The following is a 13,122-nucleotide window of genomic DNA, read 5'->3' as shown; positions in this document are numbered from 1 at the left end:
CTTATTCTAATCCCAGACCTGAGTTCTCCTAGATTCCGTACTCACCTTTCAGATATTTCTGTTTGCTTAACAGAAATAGTTACATAATCTCTTATAGCATTCTGCGTCATGAGCAACTTGTGATGTGTCTCAGCTACTCCTGTATTCCTGTTGCTGTGTAAGAAATTCTGGTAGTCTTCCACATTTTCTGTGAAAGTAGGGGCACATCTAGGTTTTGTTTTGCTGTGTGCAAATAAGCTTAACAGATTCTCATTGTTTTATAATTCAAGGAGTGAAATAATGAGAGGGAACTGTGGGAATAAAGATGTCTTTCCTCAGGGACAGGCAGCAATATCGTGCTTTAAATCACGTGTTCTACGTTCCTCATCCCATCAATGTTTCAAATAAAGTATAAATTTTACATTTTTGTTTTACTATTTCTATATATTTCATAAACTGCATGTTTGGAATCCTGTACTTACTTTCCTTTTGAATAATTTGATGCCAGACCATAGACTCATTAAGAATAAAAATCAGCAAAAGATTAGTCAATTGAATTAAATAATATGCAAAGAAGGTAATATTTCATGATATATCATGAATAAATATATTTGGTAATTTAAAATTTCAATTATCAGGTTCACAACAGTAACATAATTAGAGAGAAAAATAAATGATTAATCTCAGTAGAGGCAGAAAAGGCAATTGAAAATTCAAAAATATCTATTCATTCTTTTCTCTTTACAAATTGGCAAACTAGGTGTATTAGTCTATTCTACTGCTGTAAATTACCCAAGACTGGGTAATTTCCAAAAGAAAGAGTTTTAATGGACTAATATTTCCACATGGACGGAGAGACTTCACCATCATGGTTGAAGGCATATGAGGAACAAAGTCTCATCTTACATAGGGATACGCAAGACAGTATGTGTAGGGGTACTCTCTTCATAAAACCATAAGATCTCATTAGATTTATTCACTATCACAAAAACAACATGGAAAAAACCTGCCCCTGTGATTCAATTACCTCCCAGTGGGTCCCTCCTACATCATATGGGGATTATTAGAATTCAAGGTGAGATATGGGTGGGAACACAGAGCCAAACTATATCACCAGGGTTAGAATGAAATTTCCTCACAATGACATATTACATTCAAAAGACTATAGAAAATTATTGGATAATTGTCAATTATTGATCTATTTAAATTGTTAGGAACTGATGAAGGATGTCCACTGTAAGGTTTTCCACCCAACTTTACATAGAGATCCTCTTCAGTGCAGGGAAAAAAAGGAAAAAATAAATATTAGAAAAGGAGGCATTAATAGACCACAATGGTTCACATAGAACACTTAGAGTTTGTAGAATTTGAGGTCAAAATTTGAAATTATTAACATTTCTGAATTTTAGCAGCAAATAATTAGAAAATGCAATTTAAAAATTGTATTTACCTGGGCATCTAAGTAACAAAGTGTTTAGCCACCTATATCAAAGTATATAAAACTTTGTTTAGAGAAATAAGGGACAGAAATAGGTTAATAGTTTGAAAGAATAAACTATATGTTAATTTCACACAAAAATGTATAGATTCAATTCAATGCCAATCAAGACAACAGATTATTTTTTAGAAATTGAGAAGTAATTCTAAATTTTATGAAAATTCCAAGGATGTATAATAACAAAATATTATGTGGTTATATTATGTAATATGAAAGAACAAACACATCTCACACTATATGATTTCAAGATTTCTGTAAAGCTACAATAACCAAGATACTGCGGTATTGACATGTAGATAATAAAATAGATCAGCAAAACAGAAAAGCGTTTAGAAATAGATCCATTTACATACGCTTCTGCATGATTTGTTTAAGCAATATTTCATATATACTTAATTGACTTGCATTTATAGAAGTACATGTTATTTTAACTTCACATACATGAGATAATTCAACTTCATTTAATGTGCATATGGCAGAAAAGAAAATCCAATTTTTACATAAATCAATTACTTTAAAGTTTTAATTTAAGCAAGTAATATATCTTATTACTCTTTCCAGGCTCATTCTGTTACATATTTTAATGTTTACTGTCTCGGAAAATAAAATTCTGCTCAACAACAACAAAACACAATGCACATACAAACAAAAAAGTCAACCCGATTAAGGGTTAGGAAATTTGATTCCTCATTCTGCTATACACAAAATGGCTATCAAATTTTAATCAGTTGAAGATATCACTCTGGATTCAACCATTCTCTTTTTCTTTTCTTTTTTTGTTTTATTTGTACTTTAGGTTCTGGGGTACATGTGCAGATCATGCAGAATTGTTGCATAGGTACATACATAACAATGTGGTTTGCTGCCTCCATGGGGTACATGTGCAGATCATACAGGATTATTGCATAGGTACACACATGACAATGCGGTTTGCTGCCTCCATCCACCTGTCACCTACATCTGGCATTTATCCCCATGTTATCCCTCCCCAGTGTCCTCACCTCCCCCCACTGTCCCTCCCCTGGTGCTCTCCAGCCGACCCCAGTGTGTGATGCTCCCCTCCCTCTGTTTATGTGTACCCATTGTTCAACACCCGCCTATGAGTGAGAATATGTGGTGTTTGATTTTCTGTTCTTGTGTCAGTTTGCTGAGAATGATGGTTTCCAGATCCACCACGGCCCTACAAAGGACACAAACTCATCATTATTTTTGGCTGCATAGTATTCCATGGTGTATATGTGCCACATTTTCCTTGTCCAGTCTATCCTAGATGGGCATTTGTGTTGGTTCTAGGTCTTTGCTATTGTAAACAGTGCTGCTCTGAACATATGTGTGCTGTGTCTTTATAATAGACTGATTTATAATCCTTTGGGTACATACCCAGTAATGAGATTGCTGGGTCAAATAAAATTCTATTTCTAGGGCCTTGAGGAAGTGCCACACTGACTTCCACAATTGTTGAACTAGTTTACACTCCCACCAATGGTGTAAAAGTTTTCCTATTTCTCCACATCCCCTTCAGCATGTGTTGTATCCAGATTTTTTTAATGATTGCCATTCTAACTCATGTGAGAAACCATTATCATTTTCTAGTGAAAAGTTTAGGAAACGTAAAATATTTTAGGGTTATTTTCAATTTTTCTTTTTGCATTTTAGCTTCTCCTTGACAATTAATCACAACAATGTTAACAACAAGCACCATGAAATGATTATCCTATTCTTAAATTGATGGTGTACAACACATAAAACTATTGCAAATGTATAGTCAGTTCTCAAGATAAAGAGAGCAACATAAGTAAGTGGGATCACTGGTCAGGTTATGGAGCAAGGAATTAAGAGATGACAATTTTTGGTTACCTACAATATGTATCACATAATAATACTTCCAAGGTCTTTTGTTTAATATTTTCCCATCATATTTTAATGGTCCATTTGCCAATCATCATAGTACCTTAAAGTACCTTTAGGAAGACAGAAACATTGGACAATGTGATAGGATTGTTCTCTGGGTTCCGCCATATATGTATTTTTCCATTTGTTTTTGCAGACAGTTAACTATGCCAAGTGATTTGAAGAAGTAGTGCATGCAGACTAAAGCTCTTTAAGACTTTGTAATGCTACCAATTCAAAGCTCTATTTTCTTTTACTTCAAACTTCAAAACATTTTGAAAGAATTTTACTATTAAAAAATTAAAATTATTGAGAGTTACAATTTTGTCCCTTATTTCAGAGGATTTTGGTAAAATATTCTACAATAAGTCATATTTCTATACAAGAGTAATTTGATATATGAATAAAAAAAAGATAAGGATTGTCTAGGCCAAATTGTGCTATTGGAGTTTGTTGTTAAACATAATTCCTATGCTGATGTTTATTTAGAATAACTTAACCCGTTAATTTGGACAATCTGTTTATGCAGGTGTTAAGGCATGGATAGACTCAATGACCATAACAGAACTGATATAATACCAAGAGTGAAACATGAAGTGTTATATGATTGAAAATACTAAGTCTTAGTAAACTTAAAATGATAAAACCAAAATGATGAACTTAACCCTGCTTAACACTGGTGAAAACCCTAAAGTTATTTTAACAAATCCCTCTTCCAAATATATTTTTTCTCACTAAGGTTTTATAAACAATGTTGTGGCAGTCTATACAGATTGTGGAAAACTAAGAAATTAAGTATTTCTCTGATCAGAACACTTTAGGGTAAAAAAATATTAACATATTTTGGAAGTTTATATTTTATTTGATGCATTATTAATTTTTATTTCCTTTTTAACTTTTATGTTAAGGGGTATGTCTGCAGGTTGGGGGATTGCTGTATCAATTATTTTGTCACTCAGGTACTAACTATAACATGCAATATTTGTTCTGTTCCTATCTCTCCTCTCAATCTCCATCCTCAAGTAAGCCCTGGTGTCTCAAGTAGGTTGTTTTCCTCCTTGTGTCTCTTTGTTCTCATTGTTTAGCTCTCACTTATAAGTGAGAACTTGTGGTATTTGCTTTTCTGTTTCTGTCTTAGTTTGCTATGGATGATGGCCTTCAGCTCCATCCATGTTCCTGAAAAGAACATGATCTCATTCCATTTTATGGATGCGTAGTATTCCATAGTGTATATGTACTACATTTCCTTTATCCAGTCAGCCATTGAAGAGCATTTAGACAGAGTCCATGTCTTTGCTATTGTGAATGGTGCTGCAATGAACATATATTTGCATGTGTTTTTCTAATAGAATATTTTATATTCCTTTGGATACATACCCAGTAATGTGATTGTTGAGTCAAATGGTAGTTGTTTTTAGGTCTTTCAGGAATTGCCACAGTGATTTCTACAATGGTTGGACTAACTTACCCTTTTACCAACAGTGTATAAGTGTTCTTTTTTCTCTGCAACCTCACCAGCATCCGTTTTTTTTTTTTTTTTGACTTTTTAACAATAGCTATTATGACCGGTGTTAGATGGCATCTTATAATTTTGAATTGCGTTTTTCTAATTGTCAGTGATATTGAGATTTTTTTAATATACGAATACCTGCAGGCTGCATGGATCTTCTTTTAAGTGATTGTTCATGTCATTTGCCTGCTTTTTAGTCCAGTTGTTTGTTTCTTGTAAATTTATAGATACCAGATATTAGACACTTTTCAGATGTATCATTTGAAAAAGTATTCTTCCATTATGTAGATTTTCTGTTTACTTGGTTGACAGTTTCTTTTGATTTGCAGAAGCTCTTTAGTTTAATTAAATCCTGTTTGTTAATTTTTGCTTTTGACATCTTTATTACAAAATTTTTGTCCATTCCTATATCCAGAATGGTATTGTCTAGTTTGTTTTCCAAGGTTTTTTTTAATAGTTTTTGGCTTTACATTTAAGTCTAATCTATCTTGAGTTGATTTTTGTATATAGTGTAATAAAGCGGACCAGGTTCAACATTCTGCTTATGGATAGCCAGTTATCCCAGCATCAGTTATTGAATAGGGAGTCCTTTCCCCACTGTTTGCTTTTGTTAGCTTTATTGAAAATAAGATAGTTGTAGGTTTGTGGTCTTATTTTTGAGCTCTCTATTCTATTCCATTGATGTATGTGTCTGTTTTTGTAACAGTACCCTGCTGGTTTGATTACTGTAGTCTTGAAGTATAGTTTGAAGTCAGGTAATTGATGACTCCAGCTTTGTTCTTTTTGCTTGAGATTTCCTTGGCTATTTGGGCTCTTTTTTTGGTTCCATATGAATTTTAAAATAGGTTTTTTTCTAATTCTATGAAAAATGTCATCGGCATTTTGAGAGGAAAGGCACTGAATCTGTAAATTGCTTTGGTGAATGTGGCCATTTTAATGATACCATTTTTTTCCTAGTCATGAGCTTGCAATGATTTTCTATTTGTGTAATCTCTGATTTCTTTGAGCAGTATTTTGTAAATTTCATTGTTAAAACTTTTTTACCTTTCTGAATACCTGTATTCCTAGTTATTTTTTTCTTTTTGTGGCAATTTTACATGAGATTGCATTCCTGATTTGGCTCTCAGCTTGGCTGCTATTGTTGTATAGGAATGCTTGTGATATTTGTACATTGATTTTTTTATTCTGAAACATTGCTAAAGTTGTTTATCAGCTGAAGAAGATTTTGAGCTCAAACTATGAGGCTTTCTAGTTATAGAATAATGTTATCTGCAAAAGGGATACTTTGACTTTCTCTTCCTACTTGAATGCACTTTTTTTTATCTTGCCTGATTGCTCTGACAAGGACTTCCAATACTATGTAGATAGGAGTTGGGAGAGAGATGGCATCCTTGTGTTGTGCTGGTCTCAGATGGAAGCCTTCCAGCTTTTGAACATTCAGAGTGAGGTTGGCTATGGGTCTTGAAGAGACCCATATCATACTCAATGACAATTATATGTTCAAAATAAAGGGATGTAGGAAACTCTACCAAGCAAAAGGAAATCAGAAATTAAAAAGGGGTTGCACTCGTAAATTCAAACAAAATAAGCTTTAAACAAGCAAAGATTAGAAACTGCAAAGAAGGGCATTACATAATGGAAAAGAGTCTATTCAAAAAAAAAAACCTCTGACAATCTTAAATACTTATGCGCCCAATAGAGCAGCACAGAGATTCATAAAGCAAGTTCTTGGAGACCTACAAAGAGATTTCATTTTCTGCACAATAAAGGTGGGAGTCTTTAACACTACACTGACAGCATTAGATAGATAATTGAGGCATAAAATTAACAAAGGTATTTAGAACCTGGACTAAACATTGGACCAAGTGTATATAATAGACCACTACAGAACTCTCCATCCCAAAATAACAGAATGTACTTTCTTCTCATCACCATATGGCACATGTTCTAAAGTCAACCACATAATCATACAAAAAAATGCTAAATAAACCAAAATAATACCAAACACACTCTCAGATAGCAGTACAAGGGCAAGAAGGCAGCAAAACACACTGCCATGTGTGTACCTATGCAACAATCTTGCATGTTCTGCACATGTACCCCAAAACCTAAAATTCAATAATAAAAAAAAAGACTAAAAGTATCATTTAAAATCATGCATTTACAAGGAAATTAAACAACCTGCTCCTGGTTGACTTTTGGAAAAATAAAAAAATTCAGACATAGATAAAAAAATTCTTTGAAGTTAATGAGAAGAAAAATACAACATACTTGAATCTCTGAGACACAGCAAAAGCTGTATTAAGAGGGAAATTAATGGCACTAAATACCCAAACCAATAAGTTATAAAGATCTCAAATTACAACCTAGCACCACAACTAAAAGAACTAGAGAAGCAAGAACAAACCAACTAGAAAGCTAAAATAACACAATAAATAACAAAAATTAGACCCAAACTGAAGGAAATTGAGATGCAAAAATCTATTCCAGAGATCAACAAATCCAGGTGCTGGTTTTTGAAAAAAATAATAACACTACCTAGATTAATATAGAAGAAAAGAGAGAAGATCCAAATAAACACAAGCAGAATTAACAAAGGGGATGTTACCTCTGACCCCACATAAATACAAATGACCATCAATGACTACTGTGAACAACTCTGTGCATACAAACTAAAAAACAAAACAAAACAAAACAACAACAACAAAATACTGGAAGAGATGGATAAATTCCTGGACACATAAACTTTATTAAGATAGAACCCAGGAAGAAACTGATTCCCTAAACAGACTAATAATAATAAGCTCCAGAATTGAATCAGTAGTAAATAGCTTACCAACCAAAAAAAGCCCAGGAACCAATGGATTCACAGTCAAATTCTACCAGATGTGCAAAGAGGAGTTGATGCCATCCATACTTAAAGTTTTCCAAAAAATTGAGGAAGAGGGTCTCCTCCCCGACTAATACTATGAGTCCCAAATCATCCTGATACCAAAAACCTGGAAAAGATACAACAAAAAATGAAAACTTCAGGTCAATATACTTGATATAATATTCTCAAGAAAATAACTGGCAAACCAAATCTAGCAGCACATCAAAAAGCTAATCCACCACAATAAATTAGGCTTTATGCCTAGGATGCAAGGAGGGTTCAACATACACATATCAATAAATATGATTCATCACATAAACATAGTTAGAAACAAAAATCACCTGACTATCTCAATAGATGCAGAAAAGGATTTTGATAAAACTTAACATCCCTTTATGTTAAAATATCTCAATAAACTAGGTAATTTGCCTCAAAATAATAAGAGCCATTAATGACAAACTTTTCCTTCTTTAACAGTTAAAATAGAATTTTCTTTAAAAAAGGATGCTTAATATGAGAAGATAATCATATGACATTTTGAAAGACAGTTAAGGAACAACAAATTAATTATTAATATTATTGTAGCACCACTAATGCTCACCTATAGTTTTGATCCCTAGATTTCAGCTACTAAAGAGCATAGTGTAACACAAACATGATTAATTTATTAACCAATTTTATTAAACAAGTAGTGCTGTTTTTTATTTTTGACCTGTCTAGCTTTGTCACTCAGGCTGAGTGCAGAGGTGCAATCTCATCTCACTGCAACCACCACCTCCTGAGTTCAAGGTCACTTGAACTCACCTCATCCTCCCAAGAAGCTGGAACTGAAGGCATGCACCACCATGCCTGGCTAATTTTTTGTAATTTTAGTAGAGACGATGTTTCACCATGTTGGTTAGGTTGGTCTCAAACTCCTGATCTCGGGTGATTTGTCCTCCTCACCCTCTCAAAGTTCTGGGATGACAGACATGAGCCACTGTGCCTGGCAGTTATTTTTTCTAGATAAATTATTAAAACATATTTTTGAAGTATATTTAGTCATAAATTAAGTATGAATTGACATGGCATAGAATTCTTACAATTTGAGGTATATAAAACCCCCCAAATAAAAATTCATCTTGGGACATTTATGCAACTATGTCTCTCTTAATACACTTAACATTTCTGTATTTTCAACATGGTAGTACTTCAGGACTTAGGTTTAAGGTTTGCATGACAGACTAGATAAACAACTTTAAGAATTAAATTATTTTGTTTCTTTCATTAAATATGACATTGAAAAATTAGAGCTGAGAAAAGGTTCTTGCAAATATAAGAGTGATGAAAATTTGAAGTTATTAGAGTTCAGAAAGGCAGCAATTTTACACAAACATTCATGTGAGCTTTCTTTTACTTTGAATGGAGATAACACACATACTTTTATTCAAACTTTTCAATACTTTTATGTAATTTGAGTGAATACATGTCTAGTAAAAGATATGCATGTAAATATGAAGCTTAATTTCATATTGTACTGTTTGATTGACTTGAGTGTTCTTGTGATTACTTGCTCAAGAATTTCTAGTTAATTTAGAACTTTTGACCTATGAAACTTATTAAAGAAAAATTGAATCATGTGGCCCAAAGTGGGAGATTTAATTGATGCTCTTATATTGATCACTGAATTTATCATATCTATAATTTAACATTAAAAAATCTTGCTGTCAGCTGTAGCCAAGGTGTTGAAAGTTATCACAGAGACAATATTTTATGTAATGTTTGCTTAGTAATAATTAACAGGCTCTTTTAATTATTTTATTTTTTAGTTTTTAGGTAGCCATCAAACATTTGGGATTTCTTCAAAGATTAAAAGGCAAAAATTTCTGTGAATGTAGTAATGGAAGATGAATGTATTTTTAATATTTGTGCCCATGTTGTATGTCAGCTAAATGTACCCATCTTGAATGAATGAATAAATGAAACACATTTGTATATATATGTCAATCTTTAACTCATCACAAAATTAAATACACAAAGAACTTTTCAGTGCCATGTATCAAGTGCATACTAAAGTGTCAGGTTTTCTCTTTTCAGTGATTATATGCATTATGTTTAATTCTTACAGCAACCCTTTAAGGATAATGAAAATTATCTCAAAATACAAAACAACATAGGGTAAGAAAAATACACATAGCTCATGGTTAACATAAAAATAAGCCATTTTAAAACCAAGACTTTCTGGTCCAAAATTCAGTTCATTCTTTTGTGCTATGATACTAACTGATGGTAAGTGTCAGAAGATGTAATTAATGTTTTGTTTTAGTTTGTTTTGTTATAAGCAAGCTTTCCAAAGTCTAGTATATGTTTAGAGAAATTAGAAGCTATATTTTGATTTTTATAGTGACATAAGTACAGTAATCCTGACTCTCTTTTCTTTAGCAGTATAGACATTATGCACAGTTACTTGGATTCCCAAAATTGCTGGTTTAATAACTCTTCAATTGTCTGCAAGTCACCAAATAAAAAGTCTTGACCTATTTTTTCTTTAATTTCAAACCACACTAGATAGAACTGACCCCTTCCAATGAAAAAGAACTTCATAGGAAACACATAGAGTAACAAACACATTGTCTGTTTTCTATTATTTAAACTTTCTACTTAGTTTCCTCTATTTTAAACTCGCAAAGGGATTTTTGGCCTAATGTGGTGCAGAAATGGAAGAGAAATGAAAGGAAGATGAATTTAAAAAGAATATTGGTATATTCTATAAAGAGAAGTTGAGTGAGCAAAATAGCCAGAGATTCTTGATATAAGGGAGATATGGGAGTGAATCATGTTTAGTAGGGTGAGATGAAGAAGTCTGGGATAACATATCCTGGAATGTATATTTTCTAGAAATGAAACAGTGAAAATCTTAAATAGTTGAAGGAGGAAAAGAATTTATGAGTTGAGAAAAAAATAATTTTTCTAACATCTATGGAGTATACATTTGTCTCTCTAGGTTTTATAGCCTCTGTGCAACTGTTTGCTAGGCCAAAACCTTACTCGTTTTTCCTGTGGCAATGCTTACTTTATCTTTGTATATATTAACTAGTTAATTGTCACTCAAAGAGTCTGTTTAACAAGTTTACATTGTAATACATCTGTTAAGGGTGTAAAAGATACCTCCTTCTCAAATTCCAAGTGAAAAGAGAGCTTGCATCTATTTAGAATTCCTGCCAATTGCCCAATATAAAAAGAAAAAAGGCAAGTTACCTCACATACGGGGGGGTAGGAAACTAATTAAGTATATTTTCCAACTCTACATCAGCATTATGATTAGAGCATAATAGAAGTTTTAAAAATCACTGCTTAAATTTATTTTTAACTGTTGAAGAAGAGTGACCTGATAACTAAAAAAAAAAAAAAAAATGTGCAGGTTAAATCTGACAGTTATTTAATACATGTTTTACATGGTTTGTTTCTGTGTCTGCACCAAAATCTCATGTTCATTTGTAATCCACAATGGTGGAAAGGTTGGATCATGGGGGTGAATTCTGTATCAATGATTTAGTACAATCCCTTTGGTGCTGTTTTTGTGAAAGGGTTCTCATGAGTTCTGGTAGCTGAAGTGTGTAGCACTTCTCTCCAGTTTCCTACTACTCTGGCCATGTTAGAAGTGCCTGCTCCCCCCTAGAAGCCATCATGATTCCTGTACAGCCTGTGAAACTGTGAGACAATTAAACCTCTTTTCTTTGTAAATTATCAGAAGTCTCAGTCACTTATTTATAGCAGTATGAGAAAGGACGAATACAGAAAATTCGTACCAGGAGTGGGTATTGATATAAAGATACCTAAAAATGTGGAAGCTTCTTTAGAACTGGGTAATGGGCATAGGTTGGAACAGTTTAGAAAGCTCATAATAAGATAGAAAGATGAGGGAAAGTATGGAACTTCCTAGAAATTTGCTAAATTATTGTTACCAAAATAATGATAGTGATATGGACAATGAAATCCAGACTGAGGAGGTCTTAGATGGAAATGAGGAACTTATTGGGAACTGTAGTAAAAGTCAGTGTTGCTATGCTTTAGCAAAGAGACTGGTAGCATTGTGTTCTTGCTCTAGGGGTCTGTAAAACTTTCAACCTGGGAGAGATAATTTAGGGTATCAGGCAGAAGAAATTTCTAGGCAGCAAAGCATTCAATATGTGGCCTGGTTGTTTCTAAAAGCCTTTTCTCATATTCATGAGCAAAGAAATGAACTGAAACTGGAACTTATATTTAAATGAGAAGCAGAGCATAAATGTTTGGAAAATTTGCAACCTGGCCATGCAGTTGAAAATGAAAACTGATTTTCAGGGGAAGAATTTAATCTGGCTGCAGAAATTTGCATAAGTAAAAGGAAGACTAATGCTTATAGCCAAGACAGTGGAGAAAAGGTCTCCAAACTATTTCAGAGACCTCCACAGCAGCTCCTCCCATCACAGCCCCAGAGGCTGAGGAGGAAATAATGTTTTTTTGAGCCATGACAAGGCTCCCATTACTCTGCAGTCAGGACATGGCACCCTGCCTACTGGCCATTCCAACTCTAGCCATGACTAAAAGGGGCACAGTACAGTTCAAGCTGGTGCTCCAGAGGGTGCAAACCCTAAGCCTTGGCAGCTTCCATGTGGTGTTAAGTGTGTGGGTGTGCAGAGCACAAGAGCTGAGGCTTCAGAGCCTCCACCTAGATTTTAGAGGATGTATGGAAAAGCCTGGATGTGTCCAGGCAGAAGTCTGCTCCTGAGATGAAGCCCTCATGGATATCTGTACTAGGACAGTGTAAAGGTGGCATGTGGGGTTGGAGCACCCAAAAAGCACCCTCTCGGGACTTGCTTAGTGGAGCTATGAGAAGAGGGCCAACCATCCTCCAGACCACAGAAGGGTAGACCCATTGACAGCTTGCTCCTTGTGCTGGGACAAACTGCAGGCACCCAACACTACCACATGAAAGCAACTGTGGGGACTATACCCTGCCAAGTCTCAGGGTTGGAGCTTCCCAAGGCTGTAAGAGCCTACCCATTTCATCAGTGTGCCCTGGATGTGGTATATGAAGTCAGAGGAGATTTGTTTTGAGCTTTAAGATTTAATTGCTGCCTTGGTGGGTTTCAGACTTGCATGGGGCCTAAAGTCCTTTTCCAATTTCTCCTTCTTGGAATGGGAATATTTGCCCAATGCCTGTACCCACATTGAATCACAGGCAGAAGGGAATAGCCTTGAAATAGAATGGACTTTCAACTCAGGATTTTTCAGTTAATGCTGGAATGAGTTAAGGCTTTGAGAAAGGATGATTGTATTTTGCAATGTGAGGACATGAGATTTGGGAGGATCAAAGGATGGAGTGATATAGTTTGAGTCTGTGTCTCCACCCAA

Source organism: Callithrix jacchus, chromosome 2 (assembly GCF_049354715.1).
Source record: "Callithrix jacchus isolate 240 chromosome 2, calJac240_pri, whole genome shotgun sequence".
In the NCBI taxonomy this organism is placed as follows: Eukaryota; Metazoa; Chordata; class Mammalia; order Primates; family Cebidae; genus Callithrix; species Callithrix jacchus.
Note: the sequence above shows the minus strand (reverse complement) of the source record.